We start from the raw sequence: 14912 nt of genomic DNA on the forward strand, positions 1-14912 counted from the left end.
CAGCTGTGCTGTTTAGGCCTGATTTGTTTTATGTATTGTCAGCCTCAGTCTGTGACCGTTTTCCATGCGTGGTTTTCAAACTTTGTCACAGAATAAAGAACTGCACACGGCAGGATTGGTATTCATCCTGCCTCACCGAGTCGATGTTTCACAAAAACCACCGAAATTTCATTTAAACTGCGGCTGCGAGTCTTTTGGTATGCAGGTCCACCTCAAAAAGTGGGAGTCTTATTCTGAAAGTTATGTATTTTTTGTCACCAATTTAAGAATATGAATATTATGAAGATGCATTACACACAGAGTGAAATATTTTAATCCTTTATTACTTGCAATATTGATGATTATGGATTGTAGACAATGAAAACCCAAAATTCAATCACTTAGAAAATTAGAATATTAAACAAGATCAATTAAAAAAACTACATTTAGCAAGAAATGTCAATATTTTGAAAAAGTATATGGGGCATTTTGACATGAATCTGATACCAAGTGAATACAGGAGATGTATCGCCAATACAGATACCAATACTTATTAGTTAAGAATGATATTTCAATTCTTTTTACTTTTTGGCATTTTTATGTTTTAGAATTATTTTTGTTAAAATCTGGGGCAGAATTTAGATAAAGTTTATAGATGTCTACTTGAACATGACAAACAGAAACAATAGAAAAACAAAACAAAGTGCAAAATTTATCATTTAACAGCAAATCAAGCAGTAGAGTTGAAAAACTGCAGTACAAAAATAAAATAAAATTTCAAATGGGAATCAAACTAAAGTATCACGCTAATATCAACATTGTTCGTGTTGAAATCAATTATATGCATTCCAATTCTACTGTAGCTAAAAATAATGCAGTTCACTATTTAAATGAGATCAGAGGAAACCCAGCTATCAACACCATGTTTCAGTGTTTTGAATTGCAGTTTGTTGGTTTTTTTCTGGATGATGAGAGTTTTAAACCACATTGTGCTTTAGACTTCTCCAAATCTTCATCGCTGTGTTCCTTGGTCTATTTATTTTGAGACTGAATTACGCACAGGTTAATTCAATTTGCTAATTGGGTGAGACCAGCAGGAAATTGATAGACCTAATTTCACTCTGGGTCATTGGACTAAAACGACCCGACTGCTTCATGCCATTCTTCAATTTTTTTTTTCTAGTGAGAAAAGTTAAAGGGTTTTTTACCCTTCTTACACTTTACCATTACGCTCTAGTTTCAAGACACATTTTGTGTCTCCACCGGTTTCTGTTAGTTTTGCAATTCTGTTTCTTACTTCTTGTCTTATTTTGAAATGATTATTTTACACATTTTTTCCCCCATTTTTAGAGCCTTTATGCCATTTCTCCATATTTGTGTTTTGCAAAACTCTGACTCTTTGTTGACAAGTTTTCTCACCCTCTTTCAGGTGTTTTCCTTTAGTTCCTTTCTCAATTGCTACAAGTTTCATCATTCTTTTTGACGTTTTTCGGAGACTATTCATATTTCAAGCAGCTTTTTGTTTACTTCTCCTGGTGGTCTACTGTGTTGGACCTCTGTTGTGTCTTTGAGCAACCCAGATCTGCTGTGGTTACCTTTCCTTACCCACAGCAAGGATGTCACCAGTTTGGTAGTCGCCTCCAGGCTTTCTGGGATTAGCTCGCATGTTCCTCATATGGATCTGTTTTTTTTTTTCCTTAAGGGAAGGGGAAAAATTAAAAACACTACTAACCCTAAAATTGGACATGGATATAATAAACAACTTTACTTATATGAGTTTCATATTTATGTCAAAGTAGTTTTGGATGTTTTTTTTTGGAGACTGTGTTCATATTTCAAGCAGTTTTTTGTTTATTTCTCCTTATAGATTTACTATATAGATTTATTAATGTTGATCACTATCATTGTTTTTCTGTTATGTTTTGGTCTACAGAATCATGGCAAGGATTCAAAAATTTTAAGTTGCCTAGCTCAGTCTATTTTTAAAGATGCTGGCTGTTTTTACAGAGAGCTGGATCCAAGTAGAAGAGTTAGTTGAAGGAAAAAGTGAGGAAGAAAAAAAATCAGAGATTACTGCGATCTTTAACAAATTCTGATACAAGGCACATATAAGAATTTGTGGAAGATGGGATTCATGAGGTGTGGACCACAGCGGGAGTCAGGGCTGCAATCGCTGCTTTTTTCTGTAAGTCGGCGCCTTTTTCTAGCAAACATTTTACTTCTTCTCTACTTTCCGATTAAACTCTTGAATACAAGACTTTGTAAACAGACAATCTCTTCTTTGTGGAGGGTGTCAGTGACTGCCAGGTGTGCAACATCATGTATTTCAAATCAATTACCACATGCCGTCTTTGGCCACACAAAATACACTGCAATAATAATAAAAAGATTTCAGAAGGGCACTTTTTTTGTACAGCGAAAAAAACGACAGACTCTCTAGCACCTCCTAGAGTATGTCTGTGCACAATACAACATGACCATTTCACATTTTCTTATTAAACACAATTTACTTTATTTGGTCTTGTGTAACATTTTAATCTTTTACAAAATTGAGATTTTTGAGCATTTTGAGATTTTATTTTTAAAATGTAAGACCTAGCCATTATAGTTATTAGGAAATTATGACTGAAATATATCACCACATGTCCATGAGGTCCATCTCTTTACATTTTACAAGATCCACCTATGCCTGTCTAAAAAAATAACAGAATAAAGTCAAGTAAAATGAAGCGATGGACCAAAAATAAAAAACACTGCAGTACACTTAGAAATTGGCCAGTCCACGCCATGGGAGCAACGGCAATCTGGCACTGGAGGAGCATTGTAGCTTTTAATAGCAGCTGGGAGCTGATGAAGATGGGATGCAGTGTATGACGGCGGCCCACAATTCCACCTGAGAAAAGGAGAAACTGGAGAAGAGGAGCAGAGTGGAAAGAAAAGAAAAAAAAGGAAAAGGAGACTCTGGAGAACTTGAAAATGACAGCAAAGGTCAGGCAGCTAAGTTTCTAATGAGCAAAAAATTTTAAATGAGCATAATGGTAATAATTACAGAGCAAAACCACTGATTTGAGTTCCTCTCTAAGGAAACATGTTGCATTTCCAGCCCACGCTGGTAGTAATCTGAATCCCAATTGCTCTCGTTTCTAAAAATTTTCTTGAAGGGAGTCCAACAACTTTAGCGGAGTCCACAGCAGCCCCGCTGGGTTTTTGCTTCATTTGCATTTACAATTTGGCCGTCAATCATACCGCGGAGTTTCCTTGTCCGCAAGGACGATCTTGTCTATCAAAATGAAGACGTGCTGACTTTAACCCTCCCGAGGAGTCAATGTCTAATTTACGTGCTTGGATAGAATATCCAGATGTGTCCATTAGGGAGGAGAGAATGAAGTTGAAGCTGAGATCCTGCAGGAAAGTACGTTATGGCAGGATGTTCTGATCGCTAACTTTATGAAGTACACTGACTGTGCAGCTTACTGAGAAACATATGGTCTGATTTGCAGACCTGAGTATCAATATCTTACATTAGATCTTGCAAAAGTGCTCATACTGGTTAAAGATTTTCACATTCTGAAACGTTTCAGTTACAAACTTTGTTGTATTTTGCAGGTGGTTCATATGATTGAGCAACAAAGTTGTGCACAATGGTAAAATCAAACATTTGTGAACAAACAGCATCATGAAGAACAAGTCCCTCAGCAGGTCAGTGATAAAATTGTGGAGAGGTTCACAGCTAGCTTACATTAGTTATAAAACAACATCAGAGAACCAAACCAGATTATCTATGATAACTCTGGAGCAGTGATGACTGGTGATGCAATGAAGACATGAAAAGATAAATGTAGAAAAGAAAGATAGTTGGACGTTACCAAAGAGTTGAGACTGAGATGAAGATTCACCTCCCAGCAGGACAAGGACCCCAAACAAAAAGACAGAACTACGATTGAAATGGTCTGATTATGCTTCCGTGGCCTAGTTAAAGTTTAAATCTAAGCTAAAGTGAAAATCGTTCTCAGTTTGAGCTGTTTTGCAAAGAAGAGTGGACAACGGCGGCTCTGGGTGTACAAAAGTCCTGCAGCTACAAGTACAGTGAAAGGTGGTATTTACCCAAGCACAAGTTCATGAGATATTTGCATATATTTTAGATTTTGAATAAATAAAAAATATGAAAACCATGTGTCATTTACCTTACACTTGGTCTATCATATTATCCCCAATAAAACTCTTTTTGTTGTTGAAGATAAATAGCAACTGTGAAATGGGTAAAAAAAAAAAAGTTACCATGTAAACTTTCTTCAAAAATATGTTCTGTCCAGCAGTGTGACACTCAGAAATGTTGTGTGAGTTCCAAGAAGAAACCAGAGAAAAGATCAAGAAGCACATGGATGAAGGGGGCAAAGGAAGCATAGAGAGAACACAAGTCAACACCTTAGAAGTCTGTTTCTAAACCTGCAGAGAAAAAAATCTAAACTGGTAAAAACCACAGCAACAAACAACACATGGATATATAACACCAATTATAACATTACTGAAACAAACCGTCACGTCAACTTACAATTAATAACTAGTTGTGTAACCTCAATCGACGAGAAAAAAAGATGACCTCCTCTTCTGTTTAACAGTCCTGCCGCCACGTTTGGATCTCAGTCTGCAGATGAAGTTTCATCTCTTTGACAGCCAAGCTCCAGTAAGTGACAGTGACATTGACTGAAGTCTTATCCCTCCACAAAGCCGAAAGAAATGAACACAACAAAAACCCGAGCCGCAGCTGAGACAGCAAAGTGAGAAGAAAATCCATTGCGGATGTCTCTATATGAAGAATATTGATGCGCTTTGGTTAATCTCTGGCAGCATACCAGCTCTGTAGCTGACGTGCACCTGTAGGAATAAATCAATGTTTGTAATGACAGCCGCTCATTTTTTATGGGATTAAATTGTACAAAAAATACCCCAAAACAAACAAACAAAAAAAAACAACAAGGCAGTGTTGAATCCCTAGCTACATCTCATTAACCGTCGTCTTCCTCCAAGCAGAGACCTTAATGATTCAGCAAACCTCTCAGCTCTCCTGCTTCAACACTTTTAAGCCTGCTTTGTCTTATTAAAAGATTCACTCTGTTGTCCGTACTCATGTTTTATTCCGTATTTTTAGAGGGAAGAGCTGCACATTATGCCGGTAGTCATCGAGTCCAATAAAACTTGTTAGCTCTGCTGCTGTTTCTTTAATAAGACATGTTTTATATCCGGGTACGGAAAGCCAACATATGGAAAATAAATCTCTGCAGCGGTGAGACGGAGTGAAAACGGCGCGCGCTCGCTCGCGGTGATTTGTGTACTCGCTTGTTTTTTGTTAATTAATTTTCCTCCTTTTGGCTCCCGACTAGACGCATCCCGTCAGCCGCATTATATCTCTGCTGTGCCACTAACCTGATATGAAGGCCATTCATCACCAGAAGCAGCCCGGCCTCACAACAGGTGAGGTCGCATCAGCTAATAAAGCATCGAAGTGACGGGAAAGGCGTTTGCGCAGACCGGGGGAAGCCGCGCCATGTGAGAACAGATGAGTTATTGCCTCACTTTATCGCTTTGGACAGTTAGATTATATCTGTAAATCTGTATTCCAGCAAGAAACATCAGAGAAGAGAGAGGAGATCTGGAAAGTGATGCAACTAGGGTGAAATATCTCAAGTTGCCCAGAGACTTTGAGTCATGAGGGAATAGGGTTATTTTCGGAGAAAGAAACAGAAACTGATTGCCGTCATTGATAAGTGAATGACTCTCTTCCAACCTCTCTTGCTTTCACCCAAAAGTGTTTGTACTTTAAGTTTTTTTTAATAGAATTTGTCATGTTTAAACATGATGAGTTTTCACCAAAAATCTCATAAGAAATAGTTCATGATCAGATTTGATAGAGCGTATCTGTGACAGATTTTCAACAGTCATCATGCCACTGGCTCCCAGGTTGATTCAAGTCTGGACTTTGACTGGATCTCTCATGACACTTCACTGTGGAGCCGCTGTGTTGACAGTGAGGTACAGTAGCTTTCTGCTACCAAGGACATTATAAAAGCAGGCCAAAATGCCACACTTTGGTCAGATGAGATCTGACCAAAGTCCTTGTTTCTAAATGTTTGTTAATGCTAGCATTTAAAATTTTTTCTGATTTGTAGGACTGAAGAATTGAAATACCAGTTTGTTTGGGTGGAGATGTGTCTTAGCAGTTTTGTAGTTGTGCCATGATCCTTTTACTTTCAGATGATTGGCAGCGCTAAGCTCCTCCTCTTGGCTCTGATTGGTTGTTTCTAGTTTGACTAGAAGGCAGAAGAACTTGATTTTTTTCACAGATTACCTGTCTCATATCATACTGTGTCACCACATAGAGACATAGAGACGGTTGTAAGGAGGGGCAATGCTTCGAAGAGAACGTACAAGGACCAGAGTTCTGTAAAAATGTAAAGGACAGCAAGTTAATTTGGAAAATCTTAATGTGACAGGATCCAGTTTTTGGTGGATAAAAGGAGAATCCACTAAAAACTTTTGTTTTAAAGCGACTTCTGTTTTCAGCAGTATAAACCATGATTCAACAACACCCCTTAACAAAGACGTATATCAACACTACACCTTGCCTGAGATAGACAGAAAAACTGTTATCACACTTTAGCTTTATGCAGATGTGGGGTCAGATCAACCACAGCGGTGACTTCTATCGGAGTGAAGGTACCACTAATGAGCTTTGAGACAAATATGTCAGTGAAATCAGCAAGATCCTTTCCTGGATCATCTGCTGTTGTTTCAGCGACGCAGTGCTTAGCAGCCCAGACCTGTCAGCCGTTGTCAGTGTACAACATATCATGTGGGGGAGAAACAGGAAAAGAATGACAATATGCGACAATTTGGACACATTTTTCTAATAAATCTTCAGTTTCTGAAAAAGTGGAATAAGAAGAAAAGATTGATGAATGGTAAAATGATAAATGGCTGATGTAGAGCTTCATCAAGTCAGAGGACTCTAAAGCGCTCCACAAATTTTGTTCGTCTGCACCAAACGTTGGACTAGAACATACCAGAGAATCAACCAAGTACTGGCTGACAATGAAGACATTGAAAGTCCTGGACTTATTAAAATCCAGGTCTTTCTTACCCTGAGGTAATGTGACTTGGGGGTAAGGTGCTAACTTTTCCCTCAGAAAGAAAACAGATTGCTCTTTTTTTAATGTATAAAACAATGTTGATGTTTAGTGTTTAAGTGGAAGTAATCTGCCTTCTTTTTCAGAGAAAAAAATGTGTTAAGGCATCAGTATGTAAACATTTTTGTAAAATATGGAATATTTGCTGGAGCGTTCTAACTTTTTCACACAACTGTAGATCACACGTTTGTTCATCCTGGTTAAATAAATGTAAAAGTGTTTAAAACAAACATAGTAACATTACACCAGGAGTTGCCATCAATTCAAATCCGACGTGTCCAAACACACTGCCTTCAACTAAATTAGAAGTTGTATCAAAATGATCTTCTTTCTACTTCTTTCTCTCAGAACATTGACATTTGCTTGCTCTTTGTTTTACTGCACACATATTACCTGCTGGGCCTCAACTCACCAGAACCGCTCGTTTCCTGGGAGGAGGCTTCACCTTCCTGTCGGGTTAAAACAGACACGTTCCCCAGCTGACAAGGCCAGGCTGCTGATCTTTGGTTCCTCTGTTGGTGCAAACTGCTCCAAAGGACCAATAACTTATTTATATCCCACATAATGAGCAGCAGTATTCACTTGGACAGCTGATTAAAGACAATCGTGACTTTGGGAAGGTAGTTAGACTGGAACGTCGGCGGTAAAAGAGGACGGAGCTTGTTTGCCTTCGTGGATCTGTAGCCTTTCAAGGTCAAAGTTCAAGGTTTCTTCAACAAAATTGTATCTACAGAAATAGTTATCTGTGTGTCTGCGTACAAAGCATACAAATTAGGACACTTTCTTTGATACATTTTAGTGGAAAATAAGATACAAGAGAGTCTGTGGAATTCATAGCAATGCTAGTGATGAACAATGAATACCCCTTGAACATTCCTACCCCTTGGAAAACCACCAAAACTTCAGTTTATTTTATTGATGTGATTTAAGCAACAGACTAAGATGACCTTTTGCGTATATGTAAATATTTATACATATGTCTGTATTTACTCTGATACTCCTAAATTAAAATCTGGCACAAGACAACTGACTTGATAAGTCATCTGTTTCAACCCCAGTTTAAGAAAAGTTGTTCTGCTCTTTTAGAGGCAATTTAGAGACTATAAGGGATCGAAAACAGGATCATGCTTTGTTGGAAAAAACCAACAACAAAACATTAAAAGTTGAATTTGCAGTTTGCCTCAAGCCATGTAGAAGATACGTCGGTGGAGGAGTCATGCTGTGGGGATGCTTTTCCTCTGTAGGGTCATCTTTTCACGTGAGAACATTAAACCCGCAGCAAGCGGTACAATGAAACAATTTAGGTCAATGCATATTTGAATGTGAGAATGGCCCAGTCAAAGTCCAGATTTCAATCTGTTTGATCATCTGTGTACCGTAACCTGGACTCAAAAGGGACTAGACAAAAATGTCCGCCACGATTTGTAAAGATCATTTGGATAAAACGTAGAAAAAAACCGGAATCGTTTGTCTTCCGTGTCGATAGCATTAAATCAGAAGTAGTTTGTGCTTGTAACGTGACAGAGTGAAAAAGTTTAAGCAGTATAAATACATTTCCCAAGTTACTGCACAGCTTTATTTTTATTTTTTTTATTTTTTTGAGAACATTTCAAAATCAGCGTACAGCAGTACCCCAGCTGCCTTCCTTTGCGGAGGAGCCGTTTTGGTTATTTTTAGAGGCAGTTCCAACACCAATGGCTTTCTTAACAAAACCTCAATCACGAGGCATCACTCTTCGCACGAACGCGCTCAAACCCCACGGTACGCTACGCCGAGATACCAGGAACAGTCCAAATGTGTGCATGGCTCCTCTGCATTTCATATGGAAATAAGCAGTGCCTGTATGCCGCAACATCAAATGAAAACGGAACCTTGGCGCCGATAGGAGGCTGCAATTACTTTTGTTTTGGTTTACCTTTTTTTTTTTTCTTCTTCCTCCCTTGTAGTCGGGAGAAGCAAACGATGAAAGGTGGGGAACGCGTTCCACCTTGTTGCTTCGTTTCTTCTGCCGTGTTGCGGCGAAAACGGAGCTGGAACACAATGCCTTCAAATAGATGCCGTTCCTTTCATTCATCCTTTAAATGTTTTCAAAGGAGGCTGTTTCTTAGCAGAAGACAAAAAAGTGGAAAAAAAAATAAAATTTAAAACAGTTTTTTTTATATATACACATATATATTAAATGAGCATTTTAAATGACACTTTGGCATCCAGAGACAAATGTGGATTGAAGATTAACGACTTTCAGCAAAAACTGTTGTGGCTTCAGAACAAGCATCACCGCAGCTGAAGGGAATTCTGAATTGTCTAGCTGAACCTGGTGATGGCACTTTGTGACGTGTGGATAATTTTTGAGCGATGCTCTTTGGCGAGTAATCTTTGGCTCCCAAAGGACTCGGCACATTAAATCACGAGGCGGGGCTTTCAGAAATCCTTTCAGAGAGCAAATTAAGAAGACGTGATTAAAGCCTGTGTCACAGCTAAGGTCACATGTACACACACGTCTTGTCACAATTTCAGCAGCAAAAGTGGAATAAATTCCTGACCTAAATACTTTAAAATAGAATGAGAAATGAGCAAGATTCTAAACTCTCTTAATACATCTAAAATGATAATTAAATACATTTTAAATGACTCACATTTTTACATTTTAGCTGCTGGTAATGGGGTTCTGCTCAAATGAAAAGTATATATAATTAACTAATAATGTTAACACCAGGAACTTTGATGTATCTTAAGGTTTTATGTGACCAACACAAAATAGAGCATGTCTGTAAGGTGGAAAGAAAATGGAGATCTATTTGTTTTGGCAAGGATGAAAAAAATATAAGAAGTGTGGCGTGCATTTGTAATCAGCGCCATCTGAGTGAGAGATTTGTACAACCGTCAATTGCCACTGTAGCAATTAAAATCCTTGTTTTGCCCTCAAAGTCCACTATGACAATCTTCTTTCCACTTCCAAAAGTCATTTATGTCCTTTACAACTAAAATCTAAGTTGCCATTTCCATCTAGAGAAAATAAAACCCTCCAGAACGCAAGACTAAACCAGTAGAAAACTTTTTGCCTTTTCTCATCAGCAACACCTGAACAGAATCACACTTCACCTTGATTAACCCCGTACCTGCCGCTGCCGTAATTAGTGCACAAAATGAAATGCAGCCCCTGGTGGTGAGAAACGGTACAAAACAAGAAACATGGCTCCTCCATCCACAATTTCAGCTGCAAGTGTTTTGGGGTTTTTGTCTTACTAGTTGTGACGGGCACTTGTCACTATTGTGAATGAATCCTGGTTAACTGCTGTTCTTTTCTTGCAGTTGATTGGCTGGCGAGTGCTTAAAGGGATCAAGCCCACCCACCAGGAGGAGGGAGTTTGGGAGAGCCCTGGTTGCTGGCGTGTCTCCGAGCCTCGCTCCCGTTTCTTCCATGTGTCTTTCTGTTTGTTAGCTTTCTTTGTGTTGCTGGGTCTGGGGATCGTTGGCTAAGCCGAGGTTTTCCGGTTTTTGGTTGTAGGGCGAATGATCTGGTGAGGCAGGGTGAGGGGAGCGGCCATGAATCCGACGGCCAACTGCTGGCTGGTTCGTGAATGCTTCCACCCTTTTGTTTCTTTGGCTACGATTCCCCAGTACCTTTATGTCCAGCCAGAACCTGAATAAAACCTTTTTGTTTTATATAACTTGGTCTGGACTTTTTGTGTTGTGGTCCACAGGCGGGCCGTAACACTAGTATTTCACATATAGCAAACAGATCCATACATGAGAATGTATCGGTGTAGCTAATGAAATATGATACATGATAATTTGCAAAGATCCACATTTGTCTCAGAGGTCCACATACTGTTTTCCCCTAAGGTTTTAGGTAATATCAAGATATTTTGTTTGGCTAATGTGAGAAGGTCTTTTGCAATCTTGGTTTTGGCCCTGAGAGTTTCCATGGATACCATTTTTTGCTTTTGATTAACACTGACCTTAGCTGAGGTCGGCAGTGGTTTAGATGTAGCTTTGCGTTATTGTCAGACCTCCTGGATGAGTTGACTAATCACTCTTTGATTTTGGCAGGTCAGCCACTCCTTGGAAGGTTTCCCACTTTCCCTTAGTTTTCTTGTGGATAATGGTTTCCCTGGAATCCTAAACATCAGAAATGGCAATCCTTTAAAATTTGATAGATATCAATAGATAGTCTTTGAAACCTTTCTGCCTGATTCAAGTTGTCAGACAACTTCTATTTGAATGTTTTACTGATTGTGCAGTAATCAGGTTTTGTGTGGCTAATGAAAGATGACTAAAAACATGGGGTTTACCACAGTTAAATTATTATTTTAATTAAATTCACTTTAAGTTCATTGAATCAAGACAGCACAGTGAACAGTGTTACATGTTGAACTGTTGTTTTGCACAAAGGTTTTCTAGCCATAAGCTAATTTGCAAACCCGGTCCTCAATTTTTATGAAAAACATAAAAATGTAAAACAGTGGCAGTTTTACTTTTACATCGCTGGTTTGGACAGCTTGTTTTCTTTTTAATAAATAACAAAAAAATAAAAATAAAAAATCATCATTTAAAAACGGTACAATATCTTAAAACCACTTCCAAAGATTATGTAAAAAGAAACTGTATCTATGCTAACAAACATAACCCAGGCAGCACTGTGTGGGAAACCCTTCTAGGCGTCGATTTCGTCCGCGTCTCGGTTCTGTAAATGTTGTTAAATGGCAGCTTTACCTGCTTCCCGGTTTAACTTCTCGTCCCGCTTTTGGTGACAGTTAATATTCCGGTTTCATATCGAGGCATGTCACACCATGTAATGTGAAGCCACACAACTTGCACTTGGGGTGACACGATAATTATCTACCGTGGCGACCGACAATGTTGTGAGGTCATCACTCCCACGGTGTGGTAATTTTCCAGCCCCCTTGAAGGAAATGAAACTCACCGAATCGTGGGTGAGAGACGGAGCGAGGGACGCTGTGAAGAGGGAAAGAGTGAAGGCAATTGACGAGATAAAAATTAGCATTTGATTTCAGCCGCCCCATGGCAACAAAACTCCCACTTTTGTCGAAACGGCTGTGGATGTTTCTCATAAAATGCATATTGCATTGCAGAGCCTGAGTGGAGATAATGGCTGTGATTTCCCGAAACAATTAGAGGATATCAAAGAAAATGTTTTATCCTTATAAGCCAGCTGGAATAAAAGTGGCTTTTATGTTTTCTTTTTGGTTTTGGTAAACCTGTTCAGGCAGATGTTTCCTTCTTTTGTCTTTTTCGACTTCAGCCGAAAACTGGCCGGATGCTCAGTTATTTAAAGAAATTGGCACATACCACTTGAGCAAATAGAATGTCTGAACTAGCTTTCAAACTTAAATTGACGTTTCTGTCCTTTACTTTTTGGCAAAATAGCTCAAGTTGAATAAGATTGGAAGAGAGCGTCATTCAATTAAGTCTTGTCACAGATTTTTAATGGAGTTAAAGTCTGGAATTTGAAAGTACCTCCAACACCTTATTGTATATCTTGGGTCTATGAAAAGAAGAATCTCTCTAAATCTGTAGACATCTTTTTACCCTATTGAATATTACATCAAAAGTCTTCCTAAATGACTATAACAATGCTAAAAATGATTGATATTTTTGAAAAACTGCCTAAAACTAGGAATGCATGGATTGGGATTTTCTGGCTGATTATTAAAAAGATATTTATACTTGTTATAAAAGCACCTGTTTAAAAAAAGCCGTATGAAGTTATGTTAGAAGTTCGTAAGAAAAAAAAGAGTTAAACAGAAGACCAGTGGAGCTAAAGCACAGCAGAAGAGAACGTTGAAATAAATACGTTTGTATTTTATGGATGAGCAGTCAAATTTGGGCAGATGGCAAAAGAAGAAGAAAAAAAGAAAATCCTGTGGAGACACTTAGTTTCATGGGCCTAATTCAGCATGGCATTAATTTGAAATTAATTATGAGCCCAATTAGATTATTGACAGGTACAGCATAATCAATACTGCAGGTGGGCAAAATGACTTTTCACAGCAATGGTCATTAATTTAGCTGAGACAAAGCGGCTCCACATCGGAGTCAATTCAGTGGAACGACAGTAAAACGTCAATTTATCCCCTCAGCTATGATGAACTCTGAGCTCTGTTGTTGTACAAAATGGGATGAGTTTTTTTTATTTCAGGAATCGTTTATGTAACCCAGAGACTGAAAGAGTAGGAATTGTGGAAAGACACACTAATCTGGGATTTATAGAAAAAGAAGCACTTGATTTAAAAAAAAAAAAAAGTATGTTGACAGAAGCTGCATAAATAGAGCTACATGTAGATGAGACCATTTTAAAAAATCTAAATGCGTAATTTCTTGGCAAAAATATAATGTGACAACTGAAATCACTGTAGATAAATACATTACTGAGTAAAGAAAATTGGTTACATTCAGTTAAGTGAAGCAGACATTATGGTGGAGATGGAGCGGCTTCAAAATTAAAATGTAAAACAGACAACAAAGCAGCAGATCAACACAAACAGAGCAAACCTGTGCAGTGGAAGGAAGTGAAAAGTGTAACGTCAATTAACATTTAGTCTGAACTACTTTTCAGTTGAAACGGAGCAAAAGTAGCTGAAATATTGAGTTTCCCTTTAAGATCGATAAAGTATTTTCAAATTTTGAATTAAATTTGAATTTGAAAAGTGCTTCGATTTAAACCAGCCCATTCACATTTTCCACAGACCAACATCATCGAAAACATTCCCACATCATGATACTCTCACTACTGTGTCTAGACTAATATGTGTGATGTCAACAAATTCTTCCAAATTTGAACTTCTGAAAGAATTGCTCAGGAGTACAGAAGTGTCTTAACGGTTTTATCTCCAAAGTTCACCTGTCCTACCTGCTGTCGTTTAAATTCTCAGGTCCGTTCCCAGACTCGGATCCCTCCACCTGCATCAAGAAATATGAACAGCGAGTATTTATGAACAGGCACAGCTACTTGCTGCTAAACTCACAACTCTGAACCTTTCACGGTTCTATCTTTACAAAACATTTTTTTCCAAACTTGCGTCTTCGTCATGAATACTTTCTGAAATTGGCTTTGATTATGGTGGAGAGATTGTACTTAGTTGACCTGAAAAATGACTGGATGTCTTGTTTTCTTTTCACTGTTATTTCTGCTGACCTGGCTGTCAAACACACAAACAGTGAGAGCAGTTTGGTTGTCTAGTTTTCCTGATGCAGCACATCTCGTGTTTCTCAGTCAAGATGCAAAAAAAAAAGGAAAAAACTTTTTCAGAATTTTAACCTGACAGTTATTTTTTTAATATAATTTGGTCATTTTATTGTATTAGATCTGCATTTTTAAATAAACAAAATTACAGAATGATAGTCTTATTATTAAAATATGCAAAGTAGCTTTAGCTTAGTATGACAAACATAGCAAACAGATTTCAAATAAACTCTAAAACTGTAGCTAAAATTGAACAATTTAGATTATTTATGTCATGGAATACCAAAATACTGCAAGTAAAAGGAGGAAAAAAGTTCAGTCTGGTAACAACTTTAACAAGTTTTGCTCTGTAGAAAGTGATTCTTGAGAATAGGGACAAAACAGGTCCTTTGGATAAAGCACAAAATTTGAATAAAATATACACAAAATATATATATATATTTTAAATAGCTGACTAAACTAACCTGGGTCATGTGAGCACAACAATGAATATTTTCCAGTTTGCTGAATATTTTTTTATTTTAAACATTGTAGTCGGTGGA

Source organism: Poecilia reticulata, linkage group LG20 (assembly GCF_000633615.1).
Source record: "Poecilia reticulata strain Guanapo linkage group LG20, Guppy_female_1.0+MT, whole genome shotgun sequence".
NCBI classification, from domain to species: domain Eukaryota; kingdom Metazoa; phylum Chordata; class Actinopteri; order Cyprinodontiformes; family Poeciliidae; genus Poecilia; species Poecilia reticulata.